Consider the following 18,866-nt stretch of genomic DNA (forward strand, 5'->3'; position numbering starts at 1 on the left):
TTATAAAAGGTAAGTTGGTAAACCGTGATATTTACATGGCAAAATAGAGGGATTTACATTTAAAATTAGAGAATTAGGTCTGTTTCCTTAATAAAATATGTATAAAGCAATATAATAAGTTATTCTTTGTTAAAAAATTAATGCACGTATAGTTATAGGAAAAAAATAAATGAGGACCTAAAGTCAAACATCAAAATTAATTTCCACTGTTCTTAACAGATGGTTTTAAAGTAGCTTGTCACTAGTAACACTAATTAATGCACTAATATTACTTCATTGAAGCCATACTATATATTTATAAAATAGTGTATATTTGTAAAGACGATGTCATTCGTTTACTTAGTCATACATTTATGTGAAAATGGAGATTTCAAAAAGTAGTTTTCTCCATATTCGCTTTTTGTGGCTTCAAAAAAGTGAAAATAGGCTGATCCAAAGTTGTGTAGTGCTTGTGAAGATAAATGTTTATGTGAATGCAAGTCTCCAACGATTTTACATTTACAGATTTTAAAAAAGTGGTTGTAAAATCTGGGCCTTCTCCCCTCCAACTACCACTTGCTTCAGTGTCTGCAAATAAAATTATATAAAGCTGACTTTAAAGAGTCCTAATAATATCATTTGATTTAGTTTTTCTCTCAGAAATATCGGAAGTTGGACCATGACGGAAAATAGCTTTCGACCAGTAAACAAAACATTTATTATTGATCAGTATTTGAAATATATGTGAATAAACTAGAGTTGAAAATTAAAAAAATCGCTACTCTATTTTCTATAATGCGTTATTTTAGTTTACGTTCCACGAATACTGTTTTACAATAATACCCACAGATGTTATTTGTTAATATTTTATCTCTTTCTGTATACTGCAACGATTACAAAATATCTAATATAATACAATTTCGATAAAACTCAACTTATTCCAATACAAGTGTAATGTAATATAATTTATATTCAATTGTACATGTAATTTTTAAACCAATAACAAATCAAGAACATTTCATTTATACCAGTCTTACTTGAATAATAATTCTTCAAAACCAGTTAAACAGTCACAATAACGAAATAATTCCAAAACGTGTTAGGAAAGCACATTTCTTTTGAACATATTCACAAAAGGGAATATAGACAGATTATAATTAAAAGTGTTAAATATTTTTTATTTATTCATGAAGAATATAGTATAAGGTAATATATCGAATAAATGGGCACCCTGGGTTTCCTTTTATGTAACATACTTTTTTTTAAATATTCCAAGGGAGATTTCCATAAATGTGGCTAAATTTGGTTGATATATTACTTAATTTCCTCCGTCAATATACGGGTGATCGCATATTACTTAGCTTATTAGCATAAATATGGGACTTGCAAAAAATGTAATATAAAAAACCAATGATATAATGTATACTGAAATCTAATTCAGTATTTTATAACCTGGAAGAAAAATTTTATTATTAAAACCTTAAACTATAGGACCGAATATTTACTCCTGCAGTAGTTGAACCAGTTCTTCTACTATAATGGAATCAGATAGTTCATATTTCATTCAATGATGAGTTTTGGTTTAGGGTTGCCGAAAAAATATCGATATTTTTCCCGGCTATTTCAAATAAAAATATCGATACATTTAAAAAGAAGTATCGGTATTTTTTATTATCCAATATATCGATATTTTCTCGGCAGTTTTTCAACCCTTTTCAGCTTTTCAATATACGGGGCTTTATAAAAATAAAAGTGTTCTGAATTGATCTTTACGCACTTTCATTTACTGAAATAAAATGACAACATTTTTTCATAATATTTTACCAATCGGTACATCGATATCTTTACTCATATATTACGGAAATGCGTAAATTAATGACGACAATATATAAAACATTAGATTAGAATTAAAAGCATATTAAGGCACGTTCTTAATACAGCAGTAAAAACAAATATAAACCACATAAGACATGTAATAAAGCTATTAGACTTGTAGGAGTGTATGAATATATTGCAGTCGTCAATATTGTTTTCATGAATGTTTAACAATATGTCTAGGGTTAAGAGTTACATGGACACTTTGCCAATAATAAAAAGCAGTCAGCGAACTTATTATGAACACTATTCACTGATGCTGAACATAATGTTAATCTGATGTATACATTTGCTGAATACCAATAGCAATATTTTAAAATTGTACAAAAGGACGTTGCATTTATATGACTGTGAAATTCTATGAGTCAAGTTTATAACTAAATATTTAACCAAATTGTCACTTACTTGTGTTAAAATATAAAACTAAAATATAAATAATATTAATAATTAAAATTAAAAATTAAAATATAAAAATATATAAACTTAACATTAAAATAAAATAACTTAAAATGAAATAAAATAAAATGAGATGAGATGAGCCATGTACAACTGACCCTGACACAAACATGAAGTTTCTAAATTGAGACCACAAACTGTCAAGGATTGGCCTTGTGATTTGATAATCGTCATAGCGATCATAGGAATCAGGAACTGAATTCGCTTAAACTTAAAGAGTTTATCCGTTGGGATTATCGAAATCCTCAGAATGAGAACTCACTCATCTTTAAATTTTCCTTTGGGTATCGCCACGAGAATAACGTTACTCATCTGATTTTTTATCACCAGTTGAATAAATAGTGACTTCGTCTCCATTTGTTGCACAGTCAATAGATTTGAATGAATGCAGAGAACCAACTATTATTATTCTGAATTATAATAAGTCATCCACATCTTTACTTTTAGCAGCCAAAATTGCTCACTCACTTAACCATTTGTTGCTTGCGTGGTTAGGATGGTGTTCGGAAATACTGTGCTAATGACCTGTTCTTTCATTGAGATGAAACTGTAAAAATTCTGAGGAAATAAGATGAGATGTTAATAATAATAAATAAAATTAAATAAAATGAAGTAAAATTAAATAAAATTAAATAAAATTAAATAAAATTAAATAAAATTAAATAAAATTAAATAAAATTAAATAAAATTAAATAAAATTAAATAAAATTAAATAAAATTAAATAAAATTAAATAAAATTAAATAAAATTAAATAAAATTAAATAAAATTAAATAAAATTAAATAAAATTAAATAAAATTAAATAAAATTAAATAAAATTAAATAAAATTAAATAAAATTAAATAAAATTAAATAAAATTAAATAGATTAAATAAAATTAAATAAAATTAAATAAAATTAAATAAAATTAAATAAAATTAAATAAAATTAAATAGATTAAATAAAATAAAATAAAATAAAATAAACCAACATAAAATAAAATAATATAAAATAAAAAAATCCAATAAATAAACCGGAATTGACTTTATATGAGCTTAATTATCTTATTATCTTTACCAAGGAAAGAAGAAAGGTTGGAGTTCGATTAAAAATAGTTTCTGCGCTTATTTGAAGGAAAGCAATTATAATGAAAGTATACACAAATACTCTGAAAACTTGGTAATAAATAAAACGAAATATTCGGCCAGAAATAAAATTTATTTCAAAAAGGGAAAAGCTTTATAAAAATTCGATTTTTCCATTCTATTTTATTTAAATAGTGTCCTATTTTAAACAATTAAACGCCTTTAACTCTAATACCATATTTTAACTATCAAAAATTAAATTCTCTGTTTCGTACCCTTTACGTTATTAACGTATTATTTTACGTATTATTTTTAATAATTTATCGAATGCGTTTTTAATAAAATTTGTAAAAGAATTCGAGAAAATGCAGTTTATCTCAGTATTTCCATTGTAATGAAAAATCTGTTAGATGTTTGAAAATCAGATGTACAACTGCTGTTACATCTAATATATAAAAATAAAAGTCTACAAAAAATATAGTAAATACTGCCGATCTAAATTAAACACAAAATCTCAGATAGCAATTTGTCTATGTGCCAATAAAAAAAGTTCTCGTTGGAAGTGATAAAGCCGCATTCTTTAGTTGCGAGCGCACGCTCGAATAATATTTGTTTTGGAACGTTCCAATAGGAAACTCTTGCAAATTACACTGCTACAGGATAAACAAAAGGCTGCTTGACAGTGAAAAATTATTCGTGTTACGGTTTTCCTCGAGAATGGCACGTAAATTACTAGTGCAGTTTATTTATCGACGCGATCGAACAACAGAAAAATGGATTGATTGGTACTTGAACTACCAATTATTGAACTATTTAAGTACTAAATAAGTTAGTCGTTTCATTTTTCTGATAATGACACTCCATTTTTAGAAACAAATTTTATACAACATAACAAGTCAATTGAAAAGTACCCGGTCCACCATAGTATTTCGCCTATCAACACATTTTTTGGCAAAGTTAGTTAGTTTTTATTCAACATAATTCTCTTCAAGAGCGACACACCAATTATAGCGACTCTCAAACTTTTCGATGCCATTTTTGTAGTACGATTTGTCCCATGCTTCAAAATAGGCCTTAGTTTCGTCGATCACCTCTTCATTCGAAGAAAAATTTCTTCCCAACGAGTATTATTTTGAAATATATTGGAGAATACGGTGAAGGAAGAAGCAATTCGAAGCCCAATTCATGGATTTTTGCCTTCGATTTCACTGATTTGTGACGCGGTGCATTGTTTTGGTGAAGCATCACTTTCTTTTTCTTCAAATGCGGCCATTTTTCGGCGATTTCGTTCATAAAATGGTCCAATAACGCTATATAATAGTCGCTATTGATGGTCCTTCCTTTTTCAAGGTAGTCAATAAAAATTGTTCCATGAGAATCCCAAAATACAGACGCCATAACCTTGCCAGGCTACTGTTGTGTTTTCTACGCTTTGGAGCGGGTTCATTGAGGGCAGTCCACTCGGAGGACTGTCGATTGGACTTCGGAGTGAAATGATGGAGCCATGTTTCATCCACTGTCACATATCTACTCAAAAACTCGGGATTATTACGCTTGATCATCTTCAAACCATGCTCGGAATCATCAACTCGTCGTTGTTCTTGGTTAAAACTGAGCTCGCGCGGCTCCCACTTTGCACAGAGCTTTCTCATACCCAAATATTCGTTAATGATATGATCTACACGTTCATTTGATATCACTAGAGTGTCTGCTATTTCATTCAATTTCAATATACGGTCATTCAAAATCATTTTGTAGATTTTTAAATGTTTTCGTCGGTAACAATCTCTTTTGGGCGTCCACTGCATTCAACGACTTCGGTGCTCATTTTACCACGTCTAATCTTAGCATACCAATTCCTGATAGTTGATTTTCCTGGAGCACTATCCGGAAAGTCGTCATCAAGCCAAGTTTTTGCTTAAACTATATTTTTCCCTTCAAGAAGCAATACTTTATCAACACATGAAATTCCTTTTTATCTATTTTTTTCACAATAGCAAAAGTTGTTTCACTCAAAAGGCTATAATTCACAAACTAATTATCCGACAGCTGTAAAATTTATGCACGCATCTTTTCAGAGTTAAGGCTAAAAAAAATGTATGGATTTAATTTTAGTAGTGCCATCTATGTGTCAATCCGGGGAAATTTCAATTGCCCTGTAATATATGTTATGAACATGGTGCTTATTACTTATTAATTTTAATACTTATCAACTGAACTAAATTTATAATTTTATAATACTAATACAATGAATATAACATAAATATTGTAGGAATGTTCGTCTAGTCGGTCGGTCGGTCGGAATGTGTGGTTGTCGATGAGATTGTTTGTCCGAACACTCACTACTATTTTGTGGAAGGAATTCGCACGAGAACTGAAAACACCGGTCGAATAAAACTTGTTTATTGCGATATAAATTACGATACATGCGGTCGACGGGAGAATGGACAGAATATTAGGTTAAGGTAAAGGAAGTACGGCAGCGCTGTGGAAGTGGTACTGTTACAAGGGGATAGAGAAAGGAAAAGAGAGCGACACGTCGTCGTGGTAGTCTTTTATAGCGGGAACTGCATGGTACCAATCCACCGGCGTTGCCAACCTTTTAACTTCCTGTAGGTGAATGCGTGGTGGCCTAAAGGGCCGTAGCGGTCGCTACATCACTTGTGGTGCAGGTTCCGAAGCGCACCCGCAATTACGCAATGAATCGCCTAGTGACTGATTATTAGATGGGGAACCCAACATAAGCGAAAAGTTTTACGGGATCAGCTGCCATCGAAGTTGTAGCAGGACGTCGTTCGTCTTGGGGCGTTCCGACTTATTTGAGGGTACCTATAAGTGTGGTGCTTTACGTATCCCCTTTCGTGACGTAAGGGTGTTCATATGTTAATGTTGTTCATGATGGGCTTCTGTGGTTTTCGTCCATCGCGTTAGTCTCGTGGGATAACTTCGACCATGTGATGTTGATGGATTCCATTCTTCGTGATATCCTTCCATGCTCGTATCAAGCACCTGTCGAGGGATTTATGTCGAGCTGGTTTACCTGTTAAATAATACATGTGGTCGACGGGAAAATGGAGAGGATATTAGGTTAAGGTAAAGGAAGTACGGTAGCGCTGTGGAAGTGGTACTGTTACAGGGGAATAGAGAAAAGAAAAGAGAGCGAGACGTCGTCGTGGTGGTCTTTTATGACCGAGAACCGCATGGTACTAATCCACCAGCATTGTCAACCTTTGAACTTGCTGTAGGTGAATGCGCGGTGGCCTAAAGAGTCGTAGCCGTCGCTACAATATAAAGTACAGCACTTTATTAAGATAATAGCACAAAAAATATAAAAATATAAAAATAAACTATATCTATCGGTTTAATTCTTTTTATCGAAGCACCTTCTGATATGCGACATTTTTTGTTTTTTTATCAGGCGCTAGCACAAATAGAGCGGATGGTTTGCCGACATGTGAACATGATACGTACAACCGATCATGAGAGAAACATGAACTTTCTAAGTTGAGACCAAATACAGTCAAGGATTCGCGTTGTGATTTTTTAATCGTCATAGCGAAAGCAAGAGGAATCGTGAACTGAATTCATTTAAACTCAAAGGGTTTATCTATTGTGATCATCGGAATCCTCGGAATGAGAAGTCATCTCTAAATTTTCCTTTGAGTATCGTCACGTGAATTACCAACCTCATCAGTTTTCTTGTCAAGCACTTTCCATTATATAGTTTTGGTTGGTTTAGAAGTTCGAAGCATGATGTCTACCGAGTTTCAAAGTTGCAAAGGTTTTATTCTGAATCACAAAGTTTAAGTCATTTACATATTTATTTTTAGCCGCCAAAATTGCTCGCTCACTTAACCATTGGTTTTCGTGTCGTTGGCAATGATGTTCGGAAATAATTTCTTTCGTCGACAGACACGACTATTACCGATAGTCAGCAATTGTTGGATAAATCTTCAACATACAGCCGTCATTTAATAATGCAACCCTTATGTTTATTGTCACAGATTTGATGATTTGAGGCAAGCGTTTATATCATCGGCAGTAGTCGATCTTGGAGTGACTGGCAGTGTTTGGCGGAAATCGCCGGATAGTAAAATCATTGCGCCACCAAAAATACTCGAGTCATTGCTCAGATCTTTTAAGGTTAAGTCAAGAGCTTCTAATGGACATTTGTACGCTATTGTGAATTCGTCCAAGATGATGATTTTTGAGCCTAATAGCATGTTTGCCATTGTAGAATACTTTGCAAAGTTTCATGTCGGTTTTTCAGTAGTTTGAAGTTTTAATGACAATTTTAACGCTGAATAATTAAACTAGATCTTCTTGGTCGCGGCATCATTAACAGGTCAATTGAGAAGGCCCCGGCCTGATACATAGATGCGCTACTTAAATTAAATCCATGTGTTTTTTAGTTAGCCTTAACCCTCAAAAGATGCGTTTATAAATTTAACAGCTGTCGGATCATTAGTTTGTGAATTATAACATTTTGAGTGATGCAACTTTTGGTATCGTACAAAAATGGATAAAAAGAAATTTCGCGTGTTGATAATATATTGCTTTTTGAAGCGAAAGAACAAAATTGCAAAAACATGGCTTGATGCCGAGTTTCCGGACACTGCAACAAGAAAATCAACCATCAAGGATTGGCATGCTAAGTTTAGACGTGGTGAAATGAGCACCGAAGACGGTTAACGCTGTGGACGCCCAAAAGAGGTTGTTACCGACGAAAATATTTAAAAAATACAAAAAATTAATTTGAATGACCGTAAATTGAAATTAAATGAAATAGCAGACACAATGACGAATTGATGATTCGGAGCAGTGTTTGAAGATGATAAGCGTAATAAACCCGAATTTTTACGTCGATATGTGACAATGGATGAAACATGGCTACATTATTTCACTCCGAAGTTCAACCGACAGTCATCTGAGTGCACCGCACACGATAAACCGGGGTCCACTACCTAACCTAGGACATCTGACAAAAGTTCTAACTACACTAGAACAACAACAAAAATTCGTTGCCACCGTTGTTGGGAATGGAACCCACGACCTACGCGTGTAAGCTGAACACTCAACTACTAAAAATCAAACTGAACTACTTTTACACTGAATGACTTCCGATCTCCCGGTACATCAGTTCAGCAATAATATTATACGTAAATACCTGATTATTTTAGATAAATATATGTGAAAACATTGTACGTGCTTCTAAAATTTTAAGTTTTTCCTCGATTTCCCCTTCCCCTATCTGATCTTACATTGGTTCCAATGGGACTACCTCGGAAGTGCACTCTTTCGAATAAAAAAAAAGAGTTTTGGAAATTGGTCCATAATTCACGGAGAAATCGACAAAAATACATTAAAAATATATACACCCGAACATGGAACCTCCTCCTTTATTGAAGTCTGTTAAAAATAATGTTTCCCCACTGGCTTTAATCATCTCTGCTGTCAGCTTATCTTCTCTAACCATACTTTTAAATTACATTTTACAAAATGTTTAAGCATCAATAAGTTGTTGCAACTTTGATATCTTGATACAATCAGAACTACTTCAATCCACAGTCTGGATTTACTGAATGAATACCACGCAAATAATATTTTTAGTAATGTATTGTAATTTTAATCTTTCGAAAACTTCGTGGCAGCTTATATAGTTTGTTAAAACACTAAAGAGTTTACCAGGGGAGAATTTTACATAGTGATTATTTTGTCACAATCGTAGATCATAAGGAAGGAAAGGAACAATTTAAATATTTATTGCTTTTTAAAATTTAACGTTCTACCAAAATATTAAACAAATCGGTAAAATATATTCAAAGTTATAATGTTAACATATAAACCATATTAGATTAACAATTTTAGAGTTATGAATAAGTGGAAAAATAAAAGGACAGAAAAGCATAATAATAAGCCCTTTACGCATAAATATAACTGAAGCTGAAGAAGTTGGTGGCAACATAAAATGAGAAAATACATAAGGCCAATCTCATTTTCTTCATCTGGTGAACGATTGTTCTAGGGGAGAACAAACAAAAAAATGTGTCGCTTTGGCGGAGGCATTGCGTTGGACTCGTTCCTAATTTCTGGTATACATTTGCGAGCCGTTTTCCAGTGCGGCGGGGTCCCGCCCGAAAGTGATTTATTTAAAAAAGATCGGTTGAAGAGAAGCGTTCGCCGGTTGCCAAGGTTACCGCAAGGGTCGAAATCTTATGCCGGACAGATGTTTCGGTTTCCATGTTAATTAGTTTTTTTTGTTCCCTATTATCCGAGTGTTAGCAGGACATCTTAAGAACAACAGCTGCGAATTTTTGCAATCAGATTTCCTATATCTTTACTTTAATTTTGTATTTGTCTGTTTTAAACATTTTTGTTTTGCTCAGAGGTATTTTAAACTCGATTCATTATTAACCTTAGTTCATTTAATGAAAATCTGCATAGTCCATCCAAAACTAACAATGGACGTCATAGATTTTTTTATTATTATTTAATTATTACATTGTTGCTAGCCGTTTCCAACTAACCTACAATTTGTCTCTATGATAACTTAAATCTAGGTATATAACTAGGAGGACCCATCGGCTCTATCTCAGTCTCTGGTGAAGTAATGTTTATACATGTCACTGCTGTATTTTTATTATATGCACCTCATTACACAACACTACACAAGATCCGATGGTTTGATTCTTTTGAGTCTGTGTCCTGTTCTGGTGGTATCCAAAAGCTGCAATACTTCAATATTCTCACGCCCCCTTGAAATTATCTTGATTTCTTAACTGACTGTGGATATCTGAAGGTTTGGATGTAGGTAATCAGTCCTATAGTATTTGGGTGCGCCCACAATACCTCTCAGGGCTTTGTTCTGAAAAATTTGTATTTTCTTTATGTTACTCTTTGCAGAATATTCCCATAATTGAACTCCGTATGTTCATATAGGTTTCAGTATTTGCATATATAATAGCAATTTAATATGTACTGATAATTATGATTTTCTTCCAATTAGCCAGTACATTTTCCTATATCTCAATTCCAGTTCGTTTCTTTTCTTCTTTATATGTTCCTTCCAGCAAAGTTTTACATCCAAATTCATTCCAAGATATGTAGCATTGTTGCTATATGGAATGATGTAGTTTATGACGTCATAGATAACATCGAATTTAGAGTCAAATTCAATGTGCAGTAACAGTATATTCGTTTTAAACTGGGCGCAAAAGTCAGCATTACTCTAGTTAAAAAAAGAGAGAATGTCCTCTGATACTTACGAAAATTTAACCGAATCGGTCTATAAAACTTGATTTGTTCTAGTACATTTCTGGTCGAGACTGTCGTTATATGTCTGCAGAATTATTCAAAACATTAATTAGATGACATCGACCATCAAACGTTGTTCTGTAACTTGTTTTATCTCATATCTAACAGCTGTTTAATATTTGTGATTACTCTAATGAAAAATGACAAACCCATTAAATAGTCAGCATTAGGAGCTGATTGTGTCTCTAATAAATTGCTTCGGGCAGAAACGAGATAATGGGGCCATTCTTGTCAGTAAAATGCGTTAGAGAGGTAAATATCGATGCTATTAAATGTTAGGTTGTTGCAACTATACTTAGTATTAATTTAAAAATTGAGGCTAATATTTCTGAAAAAATAAAAAACTATATAAAGAACTAACTATATAACGAACTAACATTTGTTTAGATTTTTTTGGCCATAATCTTTTTTTAGCAGTTCATTAAATTATACATTGCAATACACATGCAGGTGAGAGTAATATATAAGCGCAAGAACTCTCTGATGTTTGGAAAAAAGCATTGTCTACAATTACACATTCGATTTGGATGAACTCCATCGGACACACTGAATAAGAAATTGGCAAGTCAAGTGTTAGATAGATTGGAAATTAACAGCTTAGTTATTCGCTTCAATAGCAATTCCGAAAGTGACAGTGATTGACAGTGACTTTCAGGATGTGGAATTATGATTCAATGCTGACAAAGGTGATGAGAGTGGAAACAACTAATGATGAGTGTATCATCAATATCCGATAATTGTAGAAAATCATATTGTAGTGTGTGAAAGATTTATGTGCACAGATATGTACTTGTTTAGAATATACCTGTGCATTTAGTTAGAATGAGGAGAGAATAAATACTAACTGTTTTGCAGATATGTTAAATGTATTAAGGATAATGTACTAATTAAATCTGATTTCAGCAAGAAATATGTAAATAGGTAGTACCAAAATAAATTAAGCAGAGATACAGTAATATCAAGATGACAAAGGCACACTGCGATAAAGGAAACAACAAATTCTATAATGCAAGTAAAATATATATTTGTATACAAAAATACAGAACACGTACGAAAAGAGGTCAATGTAAATATAATATAACAACTCTAATCTACAAACCACCGTATCTATATTGATTAACTGTAGTTTAAATCCATCAATAATATAGTCTGTCCAAAATTTTTTGTACATAACATAAGACATTAATATTTTTGTTCCATTTTCTGCCGCAATAAGCAAATCCATTTTAGAATTTCACAATATTTTCCTTATCATTTTATTCTAGTTAAAAAGAGATACAATGATGTCTGATAAGTTCGAACGTGTAACCGAACTAGCCTGTTAAAGTAGTCCGGCTATCAAAAGTATGCAAAATTCTTCAAAAAAATTAGTGATAAACTTTTTAAAAAGTTTATTATTACTTTGATAGAAAATTCCGAAACCACATAGAACAAATTGCATCTCTGATCATTTACTTTGAACAAGAACGAGATATTGAGGCCCCCTTTTGTTAGTAAAATTCGTTAGAAGTAAGCATTTTTACTGTTAAATATTAATTTAATGAGATTTTTATTAAACAGATTTTTAGTGTTGCGGCTTCACTCAATGTTATTATGGATATAGTCTCGAAACGAAATATCTCAAAAACTGAAAAATATGAAAACTATCGAAGAGTTCAAATGGAACTTCTATAAGAACAAAAATTTTTATAAGCTTATAATAAAATGAAGGAAGACTTTATTTCAACTCATATATTTAGATGAGACATTGATATTTCAGGTCACTCGGTCACTCGTGAGAAGATGACAATAAAAATAGAGTTATGACAACATTAGTTGTTAAACAAGGTAAATTTTGGAATAACAAATGATTAGGTTTTATTAGTCATAACATTTATTAATAATTCATTGTAGATATATTGTACTTCATGCTGGAAAGAGGAATGGTTAATAACACCTTCGGTTTGAACGTAATCCATAAGACACGTTGAAGAAGAAATTGACAAATCATGGAATTGTGAACAATTGTTAAATAGATTGGAAATCAAAGATAACTGTAGGAAATCTTTTTGTAGAGTATAAAAGATTTATGTGCACAGATGTAATGATGTGTGTAATTTTTGAGAATATACATATGGTTTTTTTTGTTTAATTAACTAATTTTGGTTAATAATATTTACTTAAAATTAAAATGTGTCAAGAGAGAAAGAACAGTAACTGTTTTACAGATATGACAAAGCTATCATTAAGGTAAGTGCAGTGACTAAATCTAGTTTTATCAAGAAATATATATACAGGTATTAACAGAAGAAACGAAGGAGAAATACAGTGATATCAAAATATCTTTGCAAGTTAACACTGTACCGAAGGACACAAGAACTAAGCATAAAAAGTAAATATGCTGTCTAAGAAAAGTAAAATATATTACTTAGATATACAATTATTGATAAAGTGTATTTGGCCTCTGGGAGTACAACTACAAGCGCACCTAGAATTCTAATTCATAGATGATATGAGAAATAGTTCAATGTTCAAACGCAACTCTGACCTATAAAATATTATATATAACTGTGTACTTAATTGTAGTTTTAATTCCTTTAAAAATATATGCATTATATTTATTATAATGTTAAAATAAATTATATTTGATAACAGTATTTTTGTTTACATATATTATTTAGATTAGAATTTTGTTGTTTGTCTAAGCCAAACTGAACTAAAATAGTCACTGTCACAAATTTAGATGACGTATGTACACAATAACCTTGGATAGACTATATATTACTATATATATTAGATGTATTATAATGTTAAATTAAATAGTCTTTTAAAATATTATATTGATATCATTATATTATTTACATTAGAATTTTTTTATATCAGAGTCAAATTAATCCAAATATCAAATTTGATGCGACTACATTGCAATTTTGTTTATATTACTGTACTGAGTACAAGTCAACAATTGCATATCATAGACGATATTAGATTTAGTCTGACTCTGACTCTGCATTTTGTTATAAAAATTCAATATTAAGTCATAATAAATTTATTTTATATTTTACTAACTTAACGCAACTGGATATAGAACTAAATGATTTACTGTGTCATATTTAAATGTAATGTTATTCTGTTAATGTATATAACCGAAGATCATAAAATTAATTTAAAATAGTCAATATTAGACGAAATGCTAACAGTGATTCTGTTTTCTATTATATTAATGCACATGTGCCTTATTTCGCCGCTATAAACAAACTTGTACGTTGTTATGCGTATAATTCAAGTGGCTTTACCCTCTTTAGTAATTTAGTCTAGATCTACGTCCTCCAGAATGTCGATAGCCTTAACGTTGACGTATCTCGACATTCGCAGTGTTTTTCATCATGTTGGAATTATTTAAAGGATTATCTTCTGTTATTTATTTGTTATTTTACAGGGAGTAGTGAATAAAATATTCAACTGTGTTCAAATAGTTTAATTCAATCTATTTAATTTAGTTTCGCCGATTTAACTTCTTGTCAATTTGGTTATGTTGCAAAATACATACAAAAATACACTGTTGTAACTCTCGAAGAGGAAATCCTAGCATCCACAGCATATTGATTCAACCCTATAGCATTACTGAACTAACACATGGTTTCGAAATGCTATCGTCGAAATCCACGTCCTTTTGTTAATACGGGTTAACTCGTAAGGTATTTTTATATCAATTTAATCTTAATTTGGTGTGTTTTTCAAATTAGTCATATATAATATTTTCACGAATGTCAATTTCCATCAGTTTCAATGAAAAATTTATATTTAAAACTTTTTTAACCCATTTGCTTATAATTTTAATACTGAATATCATTAATACGCTGCTAGCTATAAGGGAATATTATGTTTTTACTTAGGATAAGAAATTTTAAGACGTTCGCATATAAGAAGAAAAACAACCTCCATGCTTTTTACATAATCGACAGATAATAGAGTGACTAATATCTTAAGTCCTGGCTTTCATCGGATTTGTTTGCAGTGTCTGATCTTGGGCGGCGTATACGAAACCTTCCATTTCTTTTCGGATATAACCCTTGTTCTAGTAGATTGAACTTAATTCTGACTTATTGGCTTTCAACATTTTAAAGATAAGGCAGTATATTCCTAAAATGTTGTATATTAATGTTGATATTTCTTATTTTGTGAAGAATAAATAAATATAATGAATTTTTTATCAAATATGTTGGATTATATACCAAATTTCGTTGTGTTACTGGAAATAATCAAATTATAGTACAAGTCTTGATCCATCTATATATAGAAAATATTCATATAAATTCATATAAAAAAGATGAACTTGAACAAATGAAAATGTCATGTCTGGAAAACCATTTTAAAATTTTGAAATTACTTAAACGTCCCATACGAGTCCCATTTGACACATGGTATTCTACAGATATTATTCCACTAGTAACAGCTCAATTGAAAAGTCCCCGGCCTACCATATTAAAACAATTTTTTTGGCAAAATTATTTTTTTATTCAATATAATTCCCTGCAAGGATGATACACTGATTATAGCGACCCTCCAACTTTTCGGTACCACTTTTGTAGTACGATTTGTCTTTTGCTTCAAAATAGGCCTCAGTTTCGTCGATCACCTCTTGATTCGACGAAAATTTCTTCTCAGCAAGCATTCTTTTGAGATCTGAGAACAGGACGTAGTCGCTGGGGGCCGGATATGGAGAATGCGGTCGATGAGGAAGCAATTCGAAGCCCAATTCATGGATTTTTGCCATCGTTTTCACTGACTTGTGACAGGGTGCATTGTCTTGGTGAAGAAAGTGCTTCTTTTTCTTCAAATGCAGCCGTTTTTCGGCGATTTCGTCCTTCAAACGGTAACGATTTCTAATAGTCGCTGTTGATGGTCATTCATTTTTCAAGGTAGTCAATGAAAATTATTCCATGCGCATCCCAAAATACAGACGTCATTAGCTTGCCAGCCGACTGTTGCATTTTCGCACGTTTTGGCGCGGGTTCATCGTGTGCAGTCCACTTTTGATGACTTCAGATTGGACTTCGGAGTGAGTTGTTATCTTTAGAGAGTCTCGTGATTGCGAATTTTTTAAATGTTTTCGTCGGTAACAACTTCTTTCGGGCGTCCACCGTCCTCGGTGTTCATTTCACCACGAATAAACTTAGCATACCAATCCTTGACGGTTGATTTTATTGTGGCAGTGTCCGGAAACTCGGCATCAAGCCAAGTTTTTGCTTCAACTGTATTTTTCCCGTCAAAAAGCAATATTTTATCAACACTCAAAATTCCTTTTTATCCAGTTTTTTCACAATAACAACGGTTGCTTCACTCAAAATACTATAATTCACAAACTAATGATCCGACAGCTATCAAATTTATACACGAATCTTTTGATGGTTAGGGTTAACCAAAAAACAAATGGATTTAATTCTAGTAGCGCTATATATGTGTCAGGCCGAGAATATTTCAATTGACTTGTTATAATAGTCTAGTCTAGTTCCCTTTATAACCTTCAAATGCATATGACCTTTTGGAGCAGTACTTCTTATGGTTATGGTGATTACATAAAATGGTTATAATCAAAGTAACAAGCAAAAGTGCTGACTTTTGAGTAAAATAACATTTTACTTTGAGTAAAATAACATTCCTCTAATCCCAAGCATTGCGCTAAAACATTATGATTTATGTTATGGCATTATTAGTTTTCTTTATTACTGAATCCAGCTGAATCTGACTTCTTGATTATAGTCGTTGGAAAAATATTTTAAAATTTTCACACGCACACATGGCCACAGTATAAAATTTCGTGTAGTTTTATTCTCTTTAACATTGTGAGATTCTGCACGAAGTCCTGTATTGCTCTATGTGATTTAGTTTTTCTTTGGTTATGTAGCCATAAAAATTGGCAAGTAATCTATAAACTTATTTTATTCATCTGGATGTAAGGGCAATTCAGTTAATATAACGTCCTTGAGTCATGTTAGAAGCATTATCGGTCGAACCAGTACAGTTGTTTCATTTTGAGTCTAACCTGCTCAGCTTCTTGTCTAAGGAATTTCACTCATACTACTACAAACCAATAATGATAGGGAGAGTTCTAGCTGTTAAAATGTACAGTCTATCCAAAGAAGTTTTGTGCATACGTCATCTAAATTTGTGAATGAATGTGTTGGTATTTCCAGGAGTTGTTTAAGAGCAATAAATAAGTGTAGCATATTATATTAAATTAATATAATTATATTACCTCTGTACTATACGAGGGACCCAAATATGTATCAACAACATCTTTAATACACAATTAAATTTCAACAATTAATATTGCATATATTGTAAAATCAACATAATAGAGAAAATAGTCGAATATTGTAACCGAGTAAGCTTTTTTAGGCCAAATTATAACCATCCACTATACTAGCTAGATTAGTCTGTCAACGATAATTAGTTCTTCATAAATTTAAAAAATAACTAAAAAACAATAACCATAACGAGCCTAGGCAATCATTTTGCGAAAATAAGTACATACGAACGATAGTAACGAAATATTGTCCTGATTGCATTTTTTTGAGATAATTATGACTGCTCCATGGGTAAATTATATATATATATATATATATATATATATATATATATATATATATATATATATATATATACACACTTTGTAAATAATATTAATTTTTATAATTAACTAATATATATATTCAGTACTTTTTACAAAGTAATATTATCAAATTCGATAGAATTATTTTTTTTAACTTTTATCAAACATATCACAGTTTTACAGTTAAGTTCATCACTAGGTTTTATTTATCCATCGTTGTTCATTATCATTTATAAACTATTAGTTTTTAGTTCAACAAATTTGACTTAAATGAAAAATGCACGTGATAGATACACACCTATTTTGCAAACAAAGGTACATCGGCTTGTAAACAGGGCCTAGAAACAATTGATATGTGTTGAAACTATTATATAATACGTTTCTAACGATAATTACAATTGATCAACTAATTTATTTTTTAAATATTATTTTCTAATTATTTAAGTCAATATAATAATTTAAGAATATGTATGTAATTAGTTCATTAATCATTAATAACACCTAATAAATACACATAATCATTTACTAAAGATTAGATTTTCAAAATTTAATGTTATTCTTATTTAAAATGACAAAGGAAAAAGTTCAAAAAACTCAAAATCAGTTATTATACAATTCTTATATGATTAGGATTGTTTAATTACTATTATTTTTCCAATCACTAATTGTTAATAATTTAATATTATTTTTATTTAAAATTTCAAATCAAAAAGTAAAGAAAAACAATATCAATTGCTTGTAAATATATACTAGACTATATTCACAACAAAAACACACTTACTCTAAGCTTAACAGTGTTATAAATCACCAACGAAACAATTCACCATCAAGAAGGTACGCCGAGAAATAAAATCACGACCGATTGACGATTCCCGAGTTCGTTAAACCCGAGCGAATTAGCTGGCTTCCCGATCCGCAACGATCCGACAGGCTCGACCAGCGGGGATGCACTGAGAGGGATGCTGGAGCTCTGGATTCGGTGCGTCCTCAATCAGCTGCCGAAACCCGCGCCAGAGATGTCAGGTGAAATAAGCTCTTGGCCCATGCTGCTGCTGCTGCTGCTGCCGCTACTGATGTCGCGGCCTCCTGGGGGGCGGCGGGAGCAGCTAACGGTTCAATTTAAATGAAAATTAACACCATGGGGAAACGGTTACTGTACGGAATGGTATTTTTTGGAATTTTGAGATATTTAAATGCCTCAGGGAGAGAATAAGTTAATTGATTGCGAACTGATGAGTAATTTTATTTACATTTAAAATTGCTTTAATATGTATATGTTAAGCCGATTTTTTTATACTTCCTTTTTACCAACAAGGATTTATCTGGACTAGACCTACAGTTTAACGCGGTCCTAGGTTCTCAGCATTAATCCTAGTGACTGATGACGATTAAAAAAAAGTTAAATCGATAATCGAAAGTTAGAAATCATCCTAAAAATCATGCGGTATTACCTAGCCTGATTGCTAACGTGACTGGGATCATTTTGGTTGTCCGATTTTGTAATCTTGCCGAAGGATAATCACAAATGTTAAACTATAAGCAACATAAATTCACGACCATGTCCCAGCGGCAACTATCGCAAC

At 31.7% G+C, this 18,866-nt stretch overlaps 1 protein-coding gene across 2 annotated transcripts in view; it reads right to left on the bottom strand.

Moving 5' to 3' along the window:
* Nucleotides 1-18,232, bottom strand: part of LOC143206497 (uncharacterized) — a 192,743-nt gene extending 174,511 nt beyond the window's left edge. Inside the window, exons 1-2 of one of the 2 annotated variants that reach the window (XM_076419070.1) lie at nucleotides 18,065-18,232; nucleotides 17,582-17,621 (exon numbers count right to left, since the gene is read on the bottom strand). The gene's annotated coding sequence lies outside the window, so the exon portion shown is untranslated. The remainder of the gene's footprint in view (nucleotides 1-17,581; nucleotides 17,622-18,064) is intronic. The other variant, XM_076419069.1, reaches the window with a different exon arrangement.
* Between the last annotated feature and the right edge of the window lie 634 nt (nucleotides 18,233-18,866).

The sequence above is a fragment of the Rhynchophorus ferrugineus genome, unplaced genomic scaffold (genome assembly GCF_030347505.1).
Source record: "Rhynchophorus ferrugineus isolate W39M unplaced genomic scaffold, kcgeb_rfMv2 rfM1, whole genome shotgun sequence".
NCBI classification, from domain to species: domain Eukaryota; kingdom Metazoa; phylum Arthropoda; class Insecta; order Coleoptera; family Curculionidae; genus Rhynchophorus; species Rhynchophorus ferrugineus.